Here is a 12,215-nt window from a genome sequence, read left to right on the forward strand (position 1 = left end):
ATTTGATCATCTCTGTAAAGACCCTATCAGTACAGGGTCTGACACATTCCAGAGACCCACGTCTGTTTCATGAACAAATAAATGAGTAAATAGTAGCCATCGCTGGTAGCCAAATAGGATCCCTCACTGACTGGGCCACCAAGTCCCTGGTTCTGAAACTGGCACTGGGGAGCAGGATGGTCCTGGCTCATGAATTTTTTTCCCACAGTGCTGCCTCAGCCAGGCATCCTGCGCCCCTTCCAGCAGTCTAGACTCTGCGTACGCAGCTGTGTCCTGTGTTTACCGTACTTCCCGGCTCTTCTGTGCTCATCCAATTTCTGCTCAACCTTCTGGCTGTCACCTCTTCAAAATGTTCTCTGCCCCTGTGAGTCCTTCTGGGGACTCCCTTTTATCCCTAATTATTTTGTGTGTGAGTCTTGTCTGCCTCCTTAGATGTAAACTGATGGAAAACAAATGCATCATTTTTCTTGTCATTGATTTTCTTGTATTTTCAAATCACCATTATTCTGTCTAGCACTTCTGTGTCCACCCAGGACTCTCAGTGACAAGACAATGTGACAAATACTTGTTGAGTACTTTCAGGACACTAGGCACCATGCCACGTTACCTTTAACCTTGATAGTAGCTCTTTACGGCTGACAAAAAGCTATTAGTAAAATGGGAATATTTACACATACCTGGCGGGTAAGAATTGAGCTCAGGTCTGTCTAACTCCGAAGTCCATGTGTTGAACCACCATATACTTTCCGACCCATCGTAGATGTTCAATTAGAGTTGCTGTTGCCATCATTCCTACCACTCCTTTGACCTCCATGCAGGCCTCAGAGTTACACAGATAGATTTCTTCTGACCCATTACTGTGAGTTCATCCTGGTATATTAGTGGATGACCCCCAAATCCAGGGAAAGTCAGGTCTTATTAGGGCCTGAAAACCAAATGCTATGCCTTCCATGACTCCCTTGGAGGAATCAGGGCCATTGATGAAAGAGAAGGAGTCCATCAATGATCCAGATGGTTTAACTTTAGAATATATCAGCTGGGACATTGAAGAATCATTGAATGACAGATGGCATTTTCATCTCGAAAAGGGGTAAAATAATGAAATATTTTAGTGTGTGTTATAGACGACCTTGGGGGCAAAACCCATCAGGGGGTAAGTGCAGGATGGCCCCCTGTTAAGACAGGGCTTCAACTTCACACTCGTGGGGCCATTTCCAAGTAAGGTGGTACCTGCAGCCACAGATATACTGAGAAGGTTCAGAGACAAGCATTCATCATTTTACTTAATTTTAAAATGTTCACAATTAAGATTTGTCATGATTTTTGTAACCCTATTTGGCATTTCTCAAATTTAAAAAATTGCCTGAGGGATGCCTGGGTGGCTCAGTCGTTAAGCGTCTGTCTTTGGCTCAGGGCGTGATCCCGGGGTCCTGGGATCGAGCCCCACATTGGGCTCCTCCGCTGGGAGCCTGCTTCTTCCTCTCCCACTCTCCCTGCTTGTGTTCCCTCTCTCGATGGCTGTCTCTCTCTCTCTGTCAAATAAATAAATAAAATCTTAAAAAAAAATTTGTCTGGAAACAAACAACAACAAAAAAAAGGTGGGGGAGAGAGAAGGAAAAAAAATGTCTCTCTTGACTTCTGAGAAATCCTGAGGAAATGATCCAAAAAATCTGTTCTTGGCCCTTCTCCTACCAGATAGATCAGAAGACTTACATGTTGGGTCTTGGGTTTGATTATTTCCATTGATATGTAAGTGGATCTTTCTAATGCTCTGAAGAGAGAACAGCCACAGTTTGTCTGGCAGGAAGAGACTTTGACAGCACAGAGCCTGACTGCTTCCTTCTTGGGTAAAGAAACTGCAGCCCCCACAGCATTTGAGCCTTGGCCACATCTATACACCCTTTGGTGAGTAGGTGAGTGGGAGAGTCTGTCCTTGTTCCACTTCTGTTCTGCCGGCCTAAAAGTTCAGGGGCCACAGCTCAGGGCAGGTCCTGTACCCAACTCCGCCATGATCTGTGGCATCTTTGTGGGAATGGGTGGGGAAGAGTGTAGCAAATTCATGGACTGGGTGATCTGGAGAGTTGATCCAGACAGCAGCACTTCTGAGGCTCAGTGTCCTTGAACAATGACTACTGAAAGGCGGGCAGGTGGAAGGAACCCTTCCGGCTGGTCCACGGGAACGAGGACCACAGTGCTCAGGTTGCAGTGGTCTGTTCTTGTGGATGAAAATGACATTGGCAAGACTGGTGGACAGAAAAGGTCACCCTTGGCCTTAAATCCTGGCTTCACTTCTTACCAGCTGGGTCAGCTTCTCTGAACCTCCGTTTCTGCATCTATAAATTAGGAATCACAGCTAAATCAACAGGTGGTTGGGGGGGTGTTATTTGAGGTAAAGCCTACACAGTGTGGGGCCAAAGACCATTTGGTTCCTTTCCTCTCAAATTCCTGGGTGTAGATTAAAGTGGGAACGCTCCCCGAAGTAAAATGCAATTTATTCTGCAAACAAAGGGTTTTACAAATAGGGAAGAGCTCGTTGTGCCCGATCTGAGATTTATGCAGCCGTTTCCCCCTCTACATTATGCGCAGCTGTAAAGGCAGCTTTAGTTTTGTCTTCCATTTACCTTTAAATCCACTCTGAATAAATAAGGTCCATCTGTGATCTTTCTCATCCCTGTTAGATTCTCCAGTCACCGGAGCCACAAAACACTGCCTCACTTTAATTGCTTCAATGTTTATTCTTATTCATAAGAAGAAGACATTTGAGGGCGCCTGGGTGGCTCAGTCGGTGAAGCATCTGCTTTTGGCTCAGGTCGTGATCCCAGGGTCCTGGGATCGAGACCCGTCTGTTTCTTTCTCCCTCTGCCTCTGCCTACCACTCTCCCTGTTTGTGATTTCTCTCTCTCTCTCTGTCAAATACTAGGTAAAATCTTTTTTTTTTTTTTAAAGAAGAAAATATTTGCTCTTTGAGTTGTTCCCCTCTTCTTCCTCTGTCTCCCTTCAGACTGGCCGCTGGTCAGAAGAACAGCAGGGCTGGCTGTCGTCCGTTCTATCTGCTGCTTCTATACTTCCTTCCCATGCGCAGAATGGTTTATGAAGCCCCAGCAAGGAAAAGAGTTAAGGGGAACAGCAGAGCAGGGAACTTCTTACTTGATGAGAGTTGTCCTGGAGATCAAGCTCTGTACTCTCTATCTTGGCATTTATTTAAAACTAACCTTTTTTTTTTTTTTTTTTTAAGATTTTATTTAGTTATTTGACAGAGCACGAGCAGCGGGGGAATCAGCAGAAGGAAAGGGAGAAGCAGGCTCCCCGCCGAGCAGGGAGCCCGATGTGGAACTCGATTCCAAGGTCCAGGGATCATGATCCGAGCCAAAGGCAGACGCTCAACCAACCGAGCCACCCAGGCGCTCCTGAAACTAACTTTTTCTATTCTGGTATTGCTCCCCCCATCCCTTCTCCTTCTCTCTTGTGCCCGTGTCTGTTCTCTCATACACAGGGATCTCTGAGCATCTGACACCCTGCACTGCTGTTGAAGGGGGACATGCTTCCCTGTTCCAACTGGTCCCTTGTGACCCCTTCATAGCCTCCAGTTACCTTCTGCTGAAGTTCCCTTTCCCCAGACCATCGTCTGGGACGTATCTAGTTCTTTGTCTTGTGTGGCTCACATCGAAACCACAGGAAACCCTCAAGCGTTCATTCTCCAGACAAACTCTGGGGGTGCAAACCTGTGTCAATGTAGCGTCATCTACTCTGTTCTGTCATCAGAAAAGCAGCCTATGTACTGTGGCCCTATCACAACAAGGCACACGCATTTAAGCTACCTGAGTTGGGCTATTGAAACCCCTGTTGACAAAGGGTTGCCAAATTGGGGGGGGGGGGGAATGAAGATGCCCTCGAACACTGAATTTCAGATAAATGGGGAAAATATAGAGTATAAGTATGTCCCATGTAGTATTTGGGACATACTTATACTGAATTTTTTTTTTTTATCTGGAGTTCAAAGTTAATTGGACATCCCGTGTTGTATCCACCAACCCCACATTGGTCAGATTCAGAAATATCCCAGTTCGTTTTATATACACCCTGTAGGCAAGGTGTTAAATAGTCTTGTAACCAGCTACTTTTTGAAAACGTACTCAAGTCTGAGAATCACTTTGGAAAGTGGTACCTATTATCTTAGTGCTTTAGCTGAAATTTCATGTAAATATCCTGCTACGTTAAAGAAAGAAAGAAAGAAAGAAAGAAAGAAAGAAAGAAAGAAAGAAAGAAATCTCTTTGCTTCCTCTTCTTAGTCCCTCCGAAGGGCCCCGAGAAATCCATACATTTAAGACATGTTTGGTTACGTTTGACTTCGTTCTTACATCAAAGACTTCTTTACCTTCATAATTTGGAGAGAGATTTCACAGGGATTGCTTAGGCTAACACAGTAACTCATTTGGAGGTGTTGGGATTCCTTACGTCTTAGAAAGCACTGTGCTCGGTTCTTTGGGTCCTGCTGGGTCCTGCCCAGTGCTGGGAAACAGCGTGTCTAACTCACGGTGAGCCGAGGCCCGGATATCGACGTAGGTTTGCCTTCTGGGGCCAGATCTTGTTTTTTCCTTTTAAGGGGATGATATATGATACAAATATTGTTCTTAATCAAAAGTATATTAGCAAGCCACCATAAATGCCGAGTTACAGGGAAACGCAATAGCATATTTGGAGAGGATTAGTTTCATAAGAAACGTATTCATTTCACTGTCTGCCTTTGATCAACATGTATTTATCAAAATGTGGAAGCTTGTCCATGGGCCACGTTTTAATGACTCATAGGTTGCTTGAAGACAGCTGTAGTCTAGGAAGGAAGAGAGATTGAAAAGCCTAGGGTGTTCTTAAAATTTGGCCATGATTTTAACTAGAGGATTCTGTTGGCTTTCTTCCAAAAATCTAAAGAGAGGTTTCCACCCAGCTTTTCGTGATCACTGACATTTCCCCATGTAGCACTTACACTGGCTCTAATTGACTTCTTAGCCTTTATCATGCATATATATATTTGTAATATTTTTCAGATTAAAAATTATATAAATTCACCAGAGATCTGGAACATATACAAAAAAAGGGGGGGAAACAGCCTCTTGGAAGCTACCACAGTTATCAAAATATCATACATATTATTTTTCAATGAAACAAATCATGCGGAATATACTATTTTGTAATTTCTCTTTCTCTCTCAATGATATACCATAGAGTTGTCTTATTTTAAAAGTATATAATATTATTGTTGCCTGTGGAGAATTTCATAAGGATGTCTTATAAATACCCCCCTGTTGGATACGTATGTGGTCTCTCCCATTTTTTTAAATTATTGTAACTAATTCCATAGTGAAGATCTTTGAATACAAAGTCTTGTGTACATTCGATTGTTTTTTAGTATAAAGTTACAGTCACAAAATTACATGATTCTAGACGAATCACACTAAAGCGAGGCTTTTGAAATATGTTGCCAAACTGCTTTTAGGAAAAGCTGTGACATGACCTTTCCACTAACATCCTATGAGACTGAATATTTTTCTAGAAAATGTCCTGAACCTTCATTAACATCGAGTTTAATTGTTTTTTTGAGAAGAAAAACAGCAAACTTTCTTTAGCATGTGAAATTTTTCAAACTTTCAAAAACAGATTAGCAAAATGGATGGCTTTTTAGATCTTTGGGTTTCATTTACTTGTTACTGAAACTCAGGGTCTTGAAGAAGATGGTCTCCATTTTTCTTTATTCCTGACTTCTGACTTAGCAGCCGAGTCCTAGTGAGTCAGTTACGAGCTCTCCCCTAGTTTTCTCTTCTTTAAACTGAAAGATCAGGCCTTATACCCAGTCTCAGACCAGTTATGAAAATACTAGATACCCCACAGCACCAGCTTTAAAATATCTACCTTCAATTCCAAATAGCTCGATCTTACCTTCGCATATTTCTACCGGACTAAGTAACATCTCTACACACCTTGTGGCATTTAACGTTTGCCCCCCCCTTGCCCTTTCCCTGGACTCACGTACATCCAGCTTCACCTTGACCTCACAAGTAAGGACATCAATCCGTGACAGGATTCAAAACTAAGGTGTTGACTTTAACACGTTGTAATGGTTAATATTGTTTGTGCACTTACGATGTGCCAGGCTTTGTGTTTGCCACAAAAAGTGAAGCTCAGAGAGAGGTTACCCAAGGACGCACAGACAGTGTGAAAAGGGAGAACTTGACCGCAAGTTTTAATAGGTCCCACCTGTGCTCCTAGCCCGGCCAGCAGCGCATTGCCTTGTGCCTGGGGTAACTTCATCTGCTCGGAGCGCTTCCTTTCTCTTGGGCCTGGGACTGAATGTTAAACAGCAAGATCTCTGTCAGGGAGACTTTATTTTGGAAAGTTCTCGACTTCAGATTGTTTTTCTGAAATTTATTATTTATTTTAATATGTTGGGCCCTCAATAGATCATCTCTCATTCTACATGTGAAGTATGATACTTGCATATGTCAACTAAAGAGACTGGCTTTTGAGAAAGAGGGATAAGGAAGGAAATCACACATGGAAGGTCAGTCATGTGCTGGTCACAGGGCTGGATACTTCCAGAAGGAAAATAATCCCATTACAATTCAACTCTTCCTTTTTTCAAATATATCCCTCGCATTGTGGTTTTTGCATTAAAGCCACGATTTGGGCTGAGTCATAATCTGTATATAGATGTGTGTGCCTGTGTCTAGGTGTGTGGATTCTTGTTTTGTGGCTTATTAGTTCTCTTTGCTCTGGCTAAAATCAAATGAAATAAATCTGGTTTTTAAAGAGACATTATGTCTGGTGTACGTGTATATGTTTGGGACCCTGGGTGTAGCTGGGTGTGTGCGTGGGGCACAGGTGTGTGCAGCTGTGTTTTGTGTGTGTCCCGTAGGAAGATTAGGGAGACCTGATGGGTGGACAGCATACTTAGCCCTTTCCTGAGTCCTTCATCCTTGGGATGTGCAAGAGAGAGCCTACCGCCAAGAAGAAGACCCAAGAGCAAGCGGGAGCCTCCTATGCATAATAGAATCACCCACAGTTTTCAGAGTTCATTGGAATCTCCTTTTAATTTCAAGCAGTGCTGTTAAAAATTATTTTCTGTGCCACTGGCATGCCTATCAACTCAAGTTAGTGTTTTTGAAACTTTAAATATGGTGTCATAATCATTTTTTTCTCCTACAAATTAAGCTATAGAAAGATGAATTGTAAAGCCAGAAAACGTCCGCAATCTCAGCTACAATAGATGTAATTACTGTCGACGAAATGGCACTTACTCACCTTTTCCCCCCAGAACCAGTGTGGTGATCCCGAGGGCGGATTGCATGGAAAGGGTTAGTTTAGTAAACATTTCAGGCAAAAAATTAGTTCTTTATTAGATGTCCACATAAGGCAGTGCCAACAGCTATCCTTTCGTCCTGCTACTTCTTTAGGAAAAAAAAAAGTGGAAAAGAAATACAAGGAAACTTCCAGTTGTTACAAATGTATCCACAGATAGAGCAAAGAACACTCTAGACAAAGGCCCTGCTCTCACGAAGAGTATGTTTTAAGGAAGAGGGGAGATTGAAACAATACAGAGTTCAATAGATAATGTGTGTGTGTGATTTTTTTTTTTTAAAGATTTTGTTTATTTATTTGAGAGAGAGACAGAGAAAGAGGGAGAGAGCAAGGTGAGAGGCAGAGGCAGAGGGAGAAGCAGTCTCTCCGCTGAGCAGGGAGCCCCACGGGGGGCTTGGTCCCAGGATCCTGAGATCATGACCTGAGCCAAAGGCAAAAGTGTAACCGACTGAGCCACCCAGGCGCCCCTCAATAGAAAATGTCTTAGGTAGATAAAATCAGGGTAAGGCAGTATAAGCAACATTTTTAGAGTTACCCCTCAAAAAGAAAAAAAATGAAAGGCATTAAAGAGATCTGGGGAAGCGAACTGGGGTGAGGTAGGATGGACAGTTCTTTGTCATAGTAGGAGCCCTTTATCCTATTTACTTTCATAAAATGTATTTTAATTTATAATTTGATAACATGAAACACTTATTTAAAAAAACGAAACTTTTTTTTTTTTTTTTTTTTTTTTTGGGAGAGAGGGCATGGTTTGGGGGGAGGAGGAGAGGGAGAAGCAGACTCCCCACCAAGGGGGAACACAACGCAGGACTTGATCCCAGGACCCCAGGATCATGGCCTGAGCCCAAGAGAGATGAAAAAACAACTGAGTCACCCAGGCGCCCCTAAAAAGTCAAAACATCAATGAAAGAATGTCAGAGAGACAGAGACGGAAACTGGAGACAGGGTGAAGCTCTACTTTGAGAAGGTTCGATGAGGAGGACGGGAGAAGTAGTAGTGAGATCAAAGGGGAACAAAAACTAGTGATTACATTTAAATGTGTCTGTGTGAGTGCTGGGAGACTGGAGCAGGTGGGGCCGACAGCAGGATGCCGAGAACCCTCTAGCTGCTTGTCCATTCACACTTTGGCACGGCTGGGGGCAGGTTCCCCTGTCTGCAGGGATCATACTTTCTGGATTGGTTGAAGTCAGAGGTTAGGTAGAGACTCCAGTGGTTTAAAAACCTTCTAGAAATCGGGAGGGGGGAGGAATGGTTCTAAGAGAGCTCTGGTCTCTGGAGGCTCCTTATAAGCCCCAAATCACAAATGCTCAAGGAAAGTCTTTGTATCAGCCTTTGTTGGTACCCGTGTAACTCTGTTTATGTTCTTCCCATATTTTATAACTTTGCCATAAAAATCTGGTATTCTAGAACCTGATGTTTTTAGCAAGAAGTTGAAAGTTTTATATAGTTCCTATGACATTTATCGGGAGAAAAGGTGTTGTTTCACTCCTTGGGTCATTTTTCAGGTTTTCACCTAACACTGGATTTTTAAAAATGGAATCATTTTCAATATTAAAAAAAACACAAACCTGTGTATTTTTTTTTTTTTTTTTAGATTGAGATTTTGATGGTCTGATTTTTCTTTTTACTGGTGGGAGAGACATGAACCTTCTCCTCATCTCCTTTTAGAGATGCTGTGGATTAAGTGAGTGCTATCTATTTTAGTCCAATTTCCAGGAGCTAAAAAGTGGGTTATTAGACCCCAATACTATTGAAGCTCTATTAAAATGGAATAACCCTGGCCTAAATATATTAATTCTGGGCCATTCCAAAGAGCAGAAAGCCAGGGATGAATTCTAGAACTGTGTCAGTCTATGCCAGTCCCGGAATGACCTGAAACCAGCACGGCTCAGGGAGCTGCGTGTCATGCTCTGGTTACTCCTAGAGCAAGAATAGCATCCAAGGGGAGGCAGCAATTAACTCTGAGCAAAAGGAGAAGCTGGAGGCCGGTCCCCTTCTCGTTGGCTTTCATTTTTTCTTTGATTCAGAACCTTGTGTTCCCCTCAATAGGAAGAATACGTATTGGGAGAGAATTGGAAGCCAGGATGTGTGCAAATGGGAAGTGTTCTGCAAGTGAATTCGCAATTGTCCCGAAGCACAGAGGCTCCTGGCTCTGACGAATCATCCTCTATGAGCTGACTACCCCGCTGGAGGAGAGGATTAGGTCGCTTGCTTATTGGTGAGGAACTGTGAAGAGCAGAAAAGGAAAAAACCAGGGGCTTCGAGTTAGAAACTGTAATTGGTAGAGTGACTTTATTATAACAGATATTTGCATCATGGCCAGTGATGTCATGGATTACGGTATACCACGCATCTGTACTAATTATTTTTATTAATGATAATTACAAGAAGAGCTATCATTTGTTTGAGATTTTATGATTTGCTAGGCAATGTGCTCAGCACATAAACGTCACCCTTGAAACTTTTCCTTAAGGTCTGTGATCGAAGTGGAAGATGTCTACAGCGATAGAGAAAAGTAGTTTGGAGAGGAGCCATAGGAAGTGTCATAATTAAATAATAATACTGCTAGGTAACAAATACATGATCGCCACAAAATTGGAAAAGATAAAAGTAGGATACAAATATGCTTTGGCAGGCTGGAACAATGGGCCGTCTCTAAGTAGAATATATCTCAAAGGACTAAATATAAGAATATTTTGTTAGTTTCAGAAAAACCCAAAGAACAAAAAACACCCAGGAATCTTTATAAGTCTATTAGGAGGGCATAGCTTAACAACAAATGACACGGGTAGAAAAAAGCTAGGAGATTTCTTGAGTGCAAATCATATGGGGTATTTTGTGACTGCCAAAATACCTACCATGACCTTTGGCTATATTGACAAAGGTAGAACAGGCAGAGTAAAGGAGGTGACCAACCTATTCTGCAAAGTGCTTTCTTCCAGATTCAACATTCAAAGGGAAGAGTAAGTGAAGGGAACTGTGGTCAGGGGACAGTCATCTGGCTTGCAAGAGGCATTGAAATCATGTCAGATGTGGAGCCGACAAAAGGAAAGAAGACTGCTTAGTTTGGAAGAGAGACCGAGAGTGCATGTGTATCTTGGGTGGGTGGTGAGGAATAGAGAGGACTCGAATCCTGCCCTCAGAATGCTAAAGGGTTAGAGAGGGAATCTACGTTCTCCTGAGAGCCACAGAAGGCAAAGCCAAGCCCAGAAAGGGATAGTTACCCATATACAGAGTTCAGCTCACAGTAGTGATGTATTTTCAAGCATCTGCAGTAACCTTCAAAGTAATGAGTCATTCCAGTAGAGCTTTCAAAGTGTTTTGGTCCGAAAATTATTTTATTCTATAAATTTAAACCTATAAATTTAAAGTATAATAAAATGTACCTTTAAATCGTTACATTTGAACAATGGTCAGTAGATGGCAGTAGGATACCATAGATTTTGCCAGTAGCATCTGGAATTTCACCCTTAAATATTCTGGAAGTCGATTTTTTTTTTTTTTTCTAATTATTATTTGAAGGTGTGTCCTAATCCATTGTTCGGAGAGAAATCGCTGATTTGAAAAACAGGAAATAATACTTTCTAATTAAATAGACAAGAATAATTAGCAAATACTTGTATTTTACGCTAACAACACCACAATGTTTCTTTATCGGCCTCTCTAATAATTCATGGTAGGAAGTGTGTGTGTGTGTGTGTGTGTGTGTGTGTGTGTGTGTAAATAAAAGAATGAGAGGTCTGGTTTGTTTTTAAATAACTCCAAAATCTAATGATATCCTAAATTTATGTAAAACTTAAAAAATACCTTAGCTTATTGAATTGAATAAAAATGTTTCAACAAAGCAATTTATTGAAAAATCTTAATTTCTTCCTTATACAAGCATATTTTTTGTAGAGATCTCTGCATTTTGAAATAAAACTATGTGTTCTTTTCAAATGCCCTAAAATGAAGCTGTTTTCCCAGTACTTTGAAAAAATACGTTTTGTCAGGGAATGCTCAGCCTGGGAGATTTTCATTTATAAGCAATTCCTCCCCCTCTGGATACCGTCAGGAGATTTGTAAGAGAGAGAAGAGCCTGTATATTTAGACATGCAAGGCTAGAAAAATACCCTTCAGAAATAGATATATGTCCAAAACGTGGAAAATAAAGCATATTGGTGTTTAATTTGGTTAACCTCCCCCCCCTTTTTTTTGGTTTTGGTTTTTCAAAAAGCACAGCATGACATTCATGCCTGTCAGGTTCATATGTATCTAACACAGCAACACCTTATAACACCTTATAACCATCTACCTCCGAGAAATGAATTTCCACTATGTGTCAGTTTTACATATTCTAGGCTGGTTCTATACCAAAAAAAAAAAAAAAAAAAAAAAAAAGTTGCAAGTGGAGAGCAGTTACTCACAAAAGCACACGTGGGCTCCCTTATCCCTCTTCAATTCGAAGCAGTGAGATGTACTGGGGCTTCCAGAGAGACAAATTGTTTTAATTTGCTAACATTTTGGGACTCTCCAGGACTGTGAGAGCTAATTCCAAAGTAGAGAGAGCCCCCTGATAGAGTCTTAGCCAGACATTTTCTAAGATTACTCTTCTAGACAAAAACCAAACAAGAAATTAATTTCAGCCCAGGCTTCCCATCCGATCTGCTCATTTATGATCTTTCTGATTCATTCTCTCTCCTGTCTCCTTCCTCTTTCTCGGTTTTCTTTTAATTGATGGGAAACACCAGCAAAAAATGTATTTCTCTGAGAAGTAAATGGAAGCTGGGAGGACGAGCACCCGGTCACAGGAAGGCTGTGTGACCTTTGCCAGATCCCTCGCCTTTCCGCCTTTCCGAATGAGCCTTGCTATCAACGTGTTT

The sequence above is a fragment of the Ursus arctos genome, unplaced genomic scaffold (assembly GCF_023065955.2).
Source record: "Ursus arctos isolate Adak ecotype North America unplaced genomic scaffold, UrsArc2.0 scaffold_28, whole genome shotgun sequence".
In the NCBI taxonomy this organism is placed as follows: domain Eukaryota; kingdom Metazoa; phylum Chordata; class Mammalia; order Carnivora; family Ursidae; genus Ursus; species Ursus arctos.